The sequence below is a fragment of the Camelus ferus genome, chromosome X (assembly GCF_009834535.1).
Source record: "Camelus ferus isolate YT-003-E chromosome X, BCGSAC_Cfer_1.0, whole genome shotgun sequence".
Lineage (NCBI taxonomy): Eukaryota > Metazoa > Chordata > Mammalia > Artiodactyla > Camelidae > Camelus > Camelus ferus.
Genome location: NC_045732.1, coordinates 5,818,241 through 5,830,492, shown reverse-complemented (window position 1 = coordinate 5,830,492; position 12,252 = coordinate 5,818,241). Strand labels below are relative to the sequence as shown.

The 12,252-nt window shown below is 35.9% G+C and overlaps 1 protein-coding gene and 1 long non-coding RNA gene across 6 annotated transcripts in view; one reads left to right on the top strand and one right to left on the bottom strand.

Annotated features, from left to right (window-relative positions):
• Nucleotides 1–1,130, bottom strand: part of LOC116662023 — a 13,301-nt gene extending 12,171 nt beyond the window's left edge. Inside the window, exon 1 of the long non-coding RNA XR_004318002.1 lies at nt 1,120–1,130. This is a non-coding gene — a long non-coding RNA (uncharacterized LOC116662023). The remainder of the gene's footprint in view (nt 1–1,119) is intronic.
• EDA2R (ectodysplasin A2 receptor) overlaps nt 1–12,252 on the top strand; it is a 103,292-nt gene that overhangs the window by 72,690 nt on the left and 18,350 nt on the right. The window lies entirely within an intron of this gene.

The window sequence follows — 12,252 nt, the reverse complement described above, 5'->3', positions numbered from 1 at the left end:
GGCTACCAGCATCTGTTTTCTCATCAGCCTAGGAGTTAATGTGTGTGGTCATGAGAGCTGGGTCGTCTCTGGATCCCATTTATGACACCAAGTAATGTAACCTAAAACAATGGAATAGCTGATTATTTTGGCAGCCAAATGGGTTTATTTAGGAACAACAAATAATTGCAGTTTAGGGCACACAGTTCAGAGGAGCTGTTATAAACAGTCCTTTGGAGGAAACTGGGAATTTGAAGTGTAGAGGCTTTTTATTGGCTGAGTTTGACAGTCTCTCATTTGCTGGGCTTTTGCTGGGCAAGGAGAAATTCTTCCTCCTGCTTGGTAGTAAAGTAGTAACCTTCTTCCTTTTAGAGTTGCAAAGGAAACTTTCTTCCTGTTAGGCCTCTAATAGATGTTGAGTGGTAGTGTTTGAGAGCTCCTTCTTCTGGCTTCCTGATCCCACTTGAAATGAAGTTTATGTTTTTAATTTTCACAAGCCAAAATGGGCAAATAAAAGGACAGAATGTCAGGGGTATTTAATAGTTGGTTGGTGCTCTTTTTCCAGTGCCTTGTAAAGTCTGTCTTATCTGGTATTGCTTCAGTTAATTCCTGTAACAGATAAATACTAAAATTTTAGTGGTATAAAAGATTAGTGGTTTATTTCTGACTCTAGTAAACTACAATATGTGGTGTGGAGTGGGAGGATTCTTCTTGATCATTCTGGGAACCAACTTATGGAGGGTTTGTTATTTTCTTAACAGTTTTATTCAACTATAGTTCACATATCATATAATTCACCCATTTAAAATATACAATTCAATGGGTTTTGGGACCTTGAACTATTAATTTTTAATATTGTAGTAAAATAGAAAATATAAAATTGCAATATTTTAAATGTGCAATTCAGTGTCATTAATTATATTTTCAGTGTTGTACAGTCACCTCCACTATCTAGTTCCAAGACATTTTTATTACCCCAAATAGAAAGTTTCTACCCATAAAGCAATAAATTCCCCAATCACTCCTACCCCCAGCTTCTGTTAATCTCTACTCTGCTTTCTGTGTCTATGAATTTTCTTAATCTAGGTATTTCATATAAGTGAAATTACATAATATTTATGCCTGGTTTATTACACTTACCATAATGTTTTCAATGATTATTCATGTTGTAGCATGTATCAGAACTTTATTCCTTCTTATTGTTGAATCATATTCCATTGAATGTATATACCACATTTTGTGTATCCATTTATTTGTTGGTGGATACTTAGATTGTTTCCATCTTTTGGCTATTGTGAACAATGCTGCAGTGTACATTGATGCACACGTACCTGTTTGAATTGCTGCCTTAAGTTATTTTGAGTGTTTAAGTAGGGGGTGAAATTGCTGGGTTATATGATAATTCTATGTTTAGCTTTTTGAGGAATGGCAAGACTGTTTCCCTTAACAGGTGCACCATTTTACATTCCTAGCAACAATGTGTAAGGATTCCAATTTACTCACATTCTTGTCAACACTTGCTATTTTATGTTTTGTTTTGGTTCTTAAAAGCCATCCTATAAGCCATCCTAGTTGGTGCAAATTGGTATCTCACTGTATTTTTGTTTTGCATTTCCCTAATAACTAATGATATTGAACATATTTTCATCTGTTTTTTTGCCATTTGTATATCTTCTTTGGAGAAATGTCTATTCAACTCTGTCCATTTTGCAATTGGATTTTTTGTCCTTTTGGTTTTGAGTTTTGGGAGATCTTTATATATTGTGGATATTAAACTGTTATAAGGTACATGATTTGCAAATATTTTATACCATTCTGTGGATTTTCTTTTCAATCTTGACGTTGTCCTTTGAAGCACAAATGTTTTCATTTTTGATGAAGTCCATATATATATTTTTTCTACTGTTTCTTGGTATTTTCTTTTTTGATGTCATCTCTAAGAATCCATTGCCAAATCTGAGGTCATGAAGATTTACACCTATGTTTTATTCTAAGCATTTTATGTTTTTAACTCCTATAGTTAGAACATTTATTCATCTTGACTTCATACTTTTTCATGTAGTAAACCAGTTGTCCTAGCACCATTTGTCAGAAATACTGCTCTTTTCTCATTGAATGGTCTTGGAACCCTTACCAAAAAATAATTAGTCATAGATGTATGTGTTTATTCTCAGACTCTCAATTCTATTGTATATGTCCAATATACTGATACCTGAATTTTGATTAATGTAAATTTGTAGTAAGCTTTGAAATAAGGAAGTGTGCCTCCTCCATTTTTTCCATATTTTTCAAGATTGTTGTGCCTCATTTTGACTTCTTACAATTCTATATCAAATTTATGATCCAATTTTCAACTTTTGCAGGAAAAAAACTGATGGAATTTTGACAGGGATTTTGTGAAGTCTATACACCACTTTCAGTAGTGATGGCATCTTAGCAATATTAACTCTTTTTATACATGAACACAGGATGTCTTTCAATTTATTGGGGTCATATTTAATTTCTTTCAGAGAAATTTTATAGTTTTCAGTGTATAATCATTCAAACACCTCCTTGGGGAAATTTATATATATATATATACACACACATACACGCACATACACACATACCACATCTCCTTTATTCACTCAGCTATTGATGAGCACTTAGGTTACTTCTTTATCTTGGCTACTGTAAATAATACTTCAGTGAACATAGGCATTCAGATTTTTTTTTCTATTAGTGTATTTATTTTCTTTGGACACTCTGGAGTGGAATTGCTTGATAATAATTTGATTCTATTTTTTTCATTTTTTGAGGATTTCAGTACTGATTTCCATAGTGGTTGCACCAAATTATACTTCCACAAACAGTACATGCAGGTTCCCTTTTACTACCTCTTCACCAACATTTGTTATTTGTTGTCTTATTGTTAATACCCATTCTGGCATGTGTGAGGTGATATCTCATTTTGACTTTGATTTTCATTTTCCTGATGATTAGTGATGCTGAAAATCTTTACATGTGACTGTTGACCATCTTTATACTTTCCTTGGAAAAATGTTTACTCAGTTCCTCTGCCCATTTTTAAATCAAATTGTCTGTTTATTTATTTATTTTTTTGAGTTGTCTATTTGGATATTACCCCTTTATCTAATATATCATTTGCAAATATTCTCCCACTGAGTAGGTGACCTTTTTGTTTTATTGGTATTTTCCTTTTTTGTGAAAAGTTTTTTTAGTTTCACATAGTCCCATTTATTTATTTTTGCTTTTGTTTTCCTTTCCTGGAGACACAGATCCAAAAATATATTACTTAGACTTGTGTAAAAATCATAATGCCTATGTATTCTTCTGGAAGCTTTATGGTTTAATGTCTTACATTTAAAGTCTTTCATACATTTTGAATTTATTTTTGTGCATAGTGTGAGAGAGTACTCAAGTTTGATTCTTTTGCACGTAGCTGTCCAGTTTTGCTAATATCACTTACTGAAGTAGCTGTATTTTTCCATAGTATATTCTTGTTTTCTTTGTCACAGATTAATTACCCATTTAACTGTAAGTACATTTCTGGGCTCTATATTCTTTTCCACTGATTTATGTATCTGTTTTTGTGCCAGTAACATACTGTTTTGATTACTCTAGCTTGGTATTATAGTCTTAATTTAGGGAGTGTGATATTTCGAGATCTATACTTTTCCCAAGGTTTCATGGGCTATTCAGGGTCTCTTGTTGCCCAGGACAAATTTTAGGCTTATTTATTTTAGTACTTTGAAAAATGCCATTGATACATTGATATGAGTTGCATTGAATCTGGAGATTATTTTGGATAGTATGATCATTTTAATATTAATCCTTCCAGTCCATGAATATGGTATATCTTTCCATCTGTTTGTATAGTCTTCAATTTATTTTATGAGTATCTTACAGTTTTCCAGTACAGATCATTTACTTTCCTTATTTAGATTTATTCCTAGACGTTTTCTGATATGATTGTAAATGGGATTGTTTTCTTAATTTCTCTTTCTGATAGTTTATTGTCAGTGTATATAAATATAATAGATATCTGTATATTAATTTTGTGTCCTGCAACTTTACTGAATTTACTGATGAGCTCTAGTAGTTTTTTGGTGGGATCTTTAAGATTTTTTTATGTGTATATAATATCATGCCATTCATATACAGTGACAGTTTTACACCTATTACAGTTTGGATTCTTTTTTTTCTCTTTTCTGATTGCTGTGTCTAGGACTTCCAATACTATGATGAATATATAATTAGTTTAATTTGTAATCCTATGTGTTTTACACTAAGCATTTAAAAATTATTATTTTAAAATGGGTCAATAGACTTCACCAAACAACCAAAGGGGTCTGTGGCACAAAAAGTATCCCTACAGTCATATCCTGGAAAAGCCTTCAGCCCCTCCAAAATTGAATAACATGGGGAAAGGACCAATGCAAATGAAATATCCAGAATCAGAATCTTCATTAGTTGTACAACAAATTGATCACTGGTTGTAGCTGAAACAGCATTTTATTTTTTTAATCTTTTTACTGCACATATATTTTTTAATTTACATAGATGTACTATTCATTGTTTTTAAAGAACATTTAAAGCTTTAGCTTTTTAAACTTACATAGTTATCAAAGGAATAAAGCCAACCACAAAATAAGAATTAACTCAAAAACATACATACACCCTGCTATTAACAGCATTGTTATTTATAATTGCCAGGATATGGAAGCTTCCTAAGTGTATATCAGCAGGTGAAATGATAATAGAAATGCTATATATATATAATATATATATATTATATATATATAATGGAATACAGCTCACCCATAAGAAAGAAGGCTATTTTGCCATTTGCGGCCTTTTATTTGCTTATTTTTGTTTTCACTTCAAAAACCAGAATTTTATAACTGGCAGAGGTATTTCCAATACATCAAAATCAACAAAATACCTAGGAATAAACTTAACCAAGGAAGTTACCTATACTCTGAAAATCGAAATGACACAAAGAAATGAAAAGATTTCTTGTGCTTTTGGAGTGGAAGAATCAACATTATCAAAATGGCCACACTACCCAAAGCAGTCCACAGATCCAAAGCAACTCCCATCAAAATACTCATGACATTCCTCACAAAACTAGAACAAACAATTGCAAAATTTATAAGGAACCACAAAGGACCCCAAGCAGCCAAAGCAATCTTTTGTAGGTCTTTATTAATTTTCTCTTTTTTTTTGTTCTCTTTTCTTATGGTTTGATAACTAGAGAAGGTCCTTTAACATTTGTTGTAAAGCTGGTTTTGTGGTGCTGAAGTCTTTTAGCTTTTATTTATTTGTGAAGCTTTTGATTTCTCCATCAAATCTGAACGAGAGCCTTGCTGGATAGAGTATTCTTGGTTGTAAGTTTGCCCCTTGCATCACTTTAAATATATTATGCTACTGTCTTTTGGCCTGCAGAGTTTCTGCTGAAAAATCAGCTGATAACCTTATGGGAGTTCTCTTATATTTTATTTGTTGCTTTTCTCTTGCTAATTGTAATATTTTCTCCTTAGCCTTAATTTTTGTCAATTTGATAACTATGTGCCTTGATGTGTTCCTCTTTGGGTTGATCCTGTGTGGTACTCTCTGAGCTTCCAGGACTTGGGTGACTGTTTCCTTTCCCAAGCTGGGGAATTTTTCAGTTATTATCTCTCCCAAAATTTTCTCAGGTCCTTTCTGTCTCTCTTCTATTTCTGGGACCCCTGAAATGTGAATATTAGAGTACTTCATGTTGTCCTAGAGTTCTCTTAAACTATTCTCATTTCTTTTTATTCTTTTTTCTTTTATCTGTTCTGAAGTAGTGATTTCCATTGATCTGTCTTCTAGCTCACTGATCCATTATTTTGCCTCATTTAGTATATTCTTGGTTCCTTCTAGTGTATTGTTCACTTCAGTGACTTTATTCTTCAACTCTGTTTGGGTATTCTTTATATTTTCCAACTCTTTGCTAAAAACTTCACTCTGTGCATCTATACTCCTCTTGCATTCTCTGAACATCTTGGCCATCATTACTTTAAACTCCTTCTCATATAAATTGCCTATCTCCTCATCACTTATTTCTTCTGGAATTTTATTTTGTGCCTTGGCCTGGGAGATATTCCTTTGCCGCCTCACATTGTCTATCTTTCTATGTTTGTGGATTCCTTCCACAGGTTTTGGGATTATTGTTTTCTTATTTCTAGTGTCTGCCCCTGGTGGATGAAGCTGGAGTAGAGGCATATGCAGGTTTCCTGGCGAGAGGAGCCAGTGCCTTCTCACTCCTGGGTGAAGCTTGGTCCTGGACCTCTGGTGGGTAAGGGCTGTGTCTAGAGGCAGTTGTGGCTTAGGAAGTCTGCTGATAGGTGTGGCTGTGTTCCCACCCTGTATGTTCTTTGGCCTGAGGCTTCCCTACAGGCTGTTGGGTGGGTCTAGGTCTTGATGCTAGTGATCCAGTCAAGATGTCAGCCTCCAGGAAAGCTCATGTAAATTAACACTCGCAGAAAGTCCACCATCAGCTTTTATGTCCCCTGAGTGAGCCCCATGTCCCCAGGAGACCCTCCAAATCCAGCAGGCAGACCTGGCCCAGGTCCCTATGAAATCACTTCCTCTATCCTTGTACCTGGTGCATGTGAGTTTCTGTGTACACCTCTGAAACAAATAGAGTCTCCGTCTCCCCCAGTCCCATGAGGCTCCCAGAGCCAAGCCCCCTTGGCCTTCAAAACCAGATATCCTGTAGTCTCCTTCTCTTCCCAATGTCAGAACCTGAGCTGGGGAGTCTGACTTGGGGCTTAGAGCTCTCACTCCTTGGGAGGGCCTCTGCAACTTATCAAATCTTCAGTTTGTGGGTCACCTACCCAGGGGATGTGGGACTGAAGTATATCACGAGCACGCCCCTCCGACTGTCCTTCTGTGGCTCCCTTTTTAAGTTTACAGTTGCAGAAGATCTTTTTTGCTAGGTTCCAGTCTTTTTTTTAATGATTGTTTAGTATTCAGTTGTGGTTTAGTTGTAGTTGCAAGGAGAGGCAAGTTCATGGTCTTACCACTATGCCATCTTGATACTCTGTGTCTTTTGATTGGAGCATTTATTCTACTTACATCTTAAGTAATTATTGACAGGTATGTACTTATTGCCATTTTGTTAATCGATTTGATGTTTTTGTGTTTCTTCACCCCTTTCTTCTTTCATTCTCTTCTCTTGTGATTCGATGACCATCTCTAGTGTTATGTTTGGATTCCTTTCTCTTTTACTTGTGTGTATTATAGATTTTTGTGTGTGTGGTTGCCATGAGGTTAATAGAACACAATCTCTATATATACATGATTATTTTAACTTGCTGATCTCTTAATTTCAAACAATATTTAGCAGCATTACATTATACTTCCTTACCACCAACACATTTACTGTTTCTCACATCATACTTTACATCTTTTCTGTGAGTATGTCTCTTAACTACTTGTTGTGAAATTAACTTATTTTACTAGTTGTCTTTTAATCTTTCTGCTAACTTATGTATTGTTAATTTACTGCTACCTACAGTATATTTGCCTTTGCCAATGAGATTTTTCTGTTCCTAATTTTCATATTTCTAGTTATGGCCTTTTTTCATGTGGAAAATTCCCTTTAACATTTATTATAAAGCTGGTTTGGTGTGGCTTAACTTTTAACTTTTGCTTGTCTGTTAAACTATGGTATCCCCATCAAATGTGAGTTAAGTCCTTGCTGGGTAGAACGTTCTTGGTTGTAGGTTTTTCCCTTTCATCATTTAAAATATATCATGCCACTCCCTTCTGGCCTGCAGAGTTTCCTGTGAAGAGGCAACCTTATGGGACAGCCTTGTATGCAACCTGTTGATTTCCCTTGCTGCTTTTAATCTCTCTGTATCTTTATTTTTTGCCATTTTGATTATAGCATACCTTGGTGTGGTCCTCTTTGTGTTGAACCTATTTGGGACTCTGTTCTTCCTGGAGCTAGTTTTCTGTTTCCTTTCTCAGGTTAGGGAAGTTTCCTGTTATTTTATTTTTAGATATATTCTCTGACTTCTTTTCTTCTCCTGCTAGGATCCCTGTCATGTGAAGGTTAGCACACTTGTTGTCCCAGAGGTCTCTTAAACTGTCCTTATTTTTCAAAATTACTTTATCTTTTTTGTGTTCAACTTCAGTGATTTTCATGGTTATATTTTCACCTTTTTTGTTTTCTGTATTTTCTAACTCTTTGTTAAAAACTTTTAAACTTCTCACTCTGTGTATCCAATCTGATCCTGAGTTCTATGAATACATTTATGATCATTACCTTGAACTCATTATCAGATAGATTGCCTATCTCCACTTCACTTTATTCTTCTGCAGCTTTATCTTATTCCTTCATTTGGATCATTGTCATTTTGCCTCATTGTGCCTAATTTGCCGCTTTCATTTCTATGTATTTGGTAGGTTGGTTACATTTGGTAAGTTGGTTACATAGATTGGACTTGGAGGAGACACATTTTGTGGGATATGTCCTATGAACCCCATCATTGCACTCCTTTCTGGTCACTAGAGATAGGGGTGCCCCCTGTGTGGGCTGTGTGGGTCCTTCTGTAGTTGCAGGATGACTATTGTGGGCTATCTGGTAGGTGTGTCTTTCCTCCAGTCTGGTTGGTTGCTAAGCCTTTCCTTATGAGGAGGCTGTGTGCTGCTGATTGGTAGAGCCAGGTCATGAGGTGGCAGGCTGCAGAGTCCTATCATTTCCCAGGGCTAGTGCTGTCATTTCCCAGGGCTAGTGCTGACCACCAGATAGGCAGAGCTAGGTTCTGGGTTGGGTGACTGCAGGTCTGGAGTTCCCAGATCTAGTGTCAGCCTGCTGGTGGGCAGGGCTCTTTTCTGACATGGCTGAGTGTTGGGTCTGGGGTACCCCAAAGTTGGTGCTGTCGCACCAGTGAGTATATCTATATTACAGGGAAGCTGGCTCAGGAGTCCAAAGTATTTCCTGACTGTTGACCCCATTCTGGTGGGTGAAGTCATGTCCGGGGCTAGTGCTGGCCCACTTGTGGGCAGAACCAGTTCCTGGGGCCTCTGGGTGCAGGACCTAGCTGTCCCGAAGCTGATGTTGGCTGACTGGCATGCAAGACTGAGGACCAGGGGCTCTTAGGGCTACTACCAGCTCACTGGTGGATAGAGTTGGGTCCCAGATTCTCTGGCTGCAGTGTCCTGGGGGTCCCCAGAGTTGATGTGTTGGACTGCTGATGTTCAGGTCCAGGACCAGGGGATCCTGGGTATTCCTACCAACTGGTTGGTGAGGCTGGTCTCAGAGCTAGTGATGATCCAGTGATAAACATAGCTGGATCCCCGCATCTCTGGCTGCAAGTCCCTTGGTTCCTGTGTCTAGAGCTGACTAATGTGTAGGCTGGGGTCCTGGGCCCTCTGGTGGACTGAGCTTAGTCCCAGGGTTGCTATGGTCTCAGAGGTATTAAGGTAGCCATCCTGCTCATTGATAGGGCTGTATCTCTACCTGACAGCTAGTTACTTGGCTGTAGTTGTCACAGTACTCATGCTGACAGACTGGCAGGCAGGGCCTGATCCCTGCACTTAAGCTAGAGGCAGGATTTGAAAATGGTGTTTTTCAGCACCAATGTCCTCGTAGTAAAACCATCTCACAAAGATTGCTGCCAGTGGTGTCTGTGTCCCAAGTGTGAACTCCATTTGCCTCTGGCCTATCCAAGAGGCTATTCAAGATCAGCAGGTAGGTCTGACCCAGGCTCCTTTCAAATTAATGCTTCTGCCCTGGGTCCTGGAGCATGTGACATTTTGTGTTCACTCTTTAAGAGTGGAGTCTATTTCCCACAGTCCTCGGCTCAACAGAAAGTAACTCCCACTAGCCTTCAAAGTGCAAAGTTCTGGGGGTTTCGGACCTCCAAGCTGGGGACCCCAATGTGGGCTCAGTCCCCTCACTTCTTGGGTAGAAACTTTGTAATTATAATCATCCTCCCTTTTGTGGATTACCCATCTGGAGGTATAGGTATTTAATATACTGCATTTCTGCCCCTCCTACCTGGTTATTATAGTTCCTTCTTTGTATTTTTAGTTGTAGAAGATCTTTTATTCTAACCTTCCAGGCTCTCTCATTAATAGTTGCTCTGTAAATAGTTGTAATATTGTTGTGCTCATGGAATGAGGTGAGGTCAGTTTCTTCCTATTTTGCCATCTTAACCAATTTCCTCTTCAGTTAAATTTATTTTGAGATTTTTTTTATTCATTTAGATATTATAAAATGTAATTGCCTTTTAATTTCCCTTTTAGATTCTTTCTTGCTGGTGTATTGAAATGCATATATTTTTGTGTGTTTACCTTTTATCTTGCAACTTTACTGAATTCATTTATATGTTACTTTGCTAGGGCTGCTATAACAAAAATTATATATAATATATTGGGAAATTTTATTTTTCAGAGTTTCTGAGATTAGAATACTGCGATCAAGCTGTAGACTGGTTTCTGTTTCTTCTAAGGTCCTTGCTCCTTGGCTTGAAGATATCTGCCTTCTTTCTGTGTATTCACATGTTTGTCTTTTGGTGCATGTATATGTGTGAGTCTGGTCTGTCCCTTTCTCTATGTCTTAATCTCTTCTTCTTGTAAGGACACTAGTCATATTGAATTAGGGCCCACCCTAACCACCCCATTTTAATTTAATTATCTCTTTAAAGGTCCTTTCTCCAAAATACAATCACATTCTTAGGTACCAGGATTTATGACTTCAACATATGATTTGGGAGGTGGGACACAATTCAGCCCATAACAATTTATTATCTTTACTAACTTTTGTATGGAGTAATTAGATTTTTCTATGCTTAGGATCTACAAATATGGTTTTACTTCTTTATATCTAATTTGGGTCCATTGTATTTATTTTCCTTCTGTAATAGTTCTGGCTAGGACATCCAGTAAGATGTTGACATCCAGTAAGATGTTGAGTTGCAGTGTTAAAAATTGCCATGCTTTTCTTATTTCTGATAATAGGGGTAAAGATCTCAGTCTTTTATCATTGACTAGGATGTTAGCTATGGATTTTTCATATATGTCTTTTATCATGTTGAGTAAGTTTCCTGTTATTACTGATTTTCTTTGGCAATTGAGATGATATTGTGTTTTTTTTCTTTATTCTATTAGTGACCTATATTAATATACATTTTCTTATGTTAAATCCTCCTTGCATTCCTATGATAGACCACACTTGGTGTGCAATCCTTTTACTATGCTATAGAATTCACTGTACTAATATTGTGTTGAAGATTTTTACATGACTGTTTGTAAGGGATATTGATATGTAATTTCTTTTTCTTGTGATGTGTTTTTTTTTTGTGATGTGTTTTTTATCCAGTATTTTATTAAGTTAATGCTGGCCTCATAAAATGAGTTAGGAATTTAATTAATTTAATTTTTAGGAAAACCTTGAGAAAGATTATGGGTAATTCTTTTAATGTTTGCTAGAATGCACCAATGAAGACATCTAGTCCTGGATTTTTCTTCATTGAGACATTTATTATTACTGATTCAATCTCTTTCCTTGTTAAACATCCATTAATATTGTCTATTTCTTCTTAAATCAGCTTAGGTAATTTGTGGATTTCTAAGAGTTTGTCTACTTTATCTAGATTATATAATTTGTTGCTGTATAAGGGTTCATAATATTTTAATAATTGTTTTATTTCTGTAAGATTGTTAGTAATAGTCCCACTTTTATTTCTGATTTTGTCATTTGCATCATCTCTCTTTTTTCTTTGTCAGTGTAGCTAAAGGATTATGATTTTGTTGATCTTTTCAAAGAATCTATTTTTCATTTAATTGATTATTCTGATTTTCTACAGTCTATTTTATTTACCTCTACTCTAATCTTACTTCATTCCTTTTGCTAACTTCAAGTTTAGTTTCCTCTTTTTTTTTCTAGATCCTTATGGTTTAAAGTTTGGTTATTGATTTGAGACCTCATTTCTTTTTTAATGCAGGCATTTACAAGTATAAATTTCCCTCAGAGTACTACTGCCTTTCTGTATCCCATAGATTTTGTTGTGTAGTGTTTTTACTTGTATTCATCTTTAAATAATTTATAGTTACCCTTAGGATTTTTTGTTTGACCCATTAGTTGTTTAAGAATGTGATATTTAATTTCCACATATTTGTGTATTTTGCAGTTTTCTTTCTGTTATTAATTTATAGCATCATACTCTTGTGGTCAGAAAAGACACTGTGTATGATTGCAGTCTTTTAAAATTCATTGAAACTTGTTTTGTAACC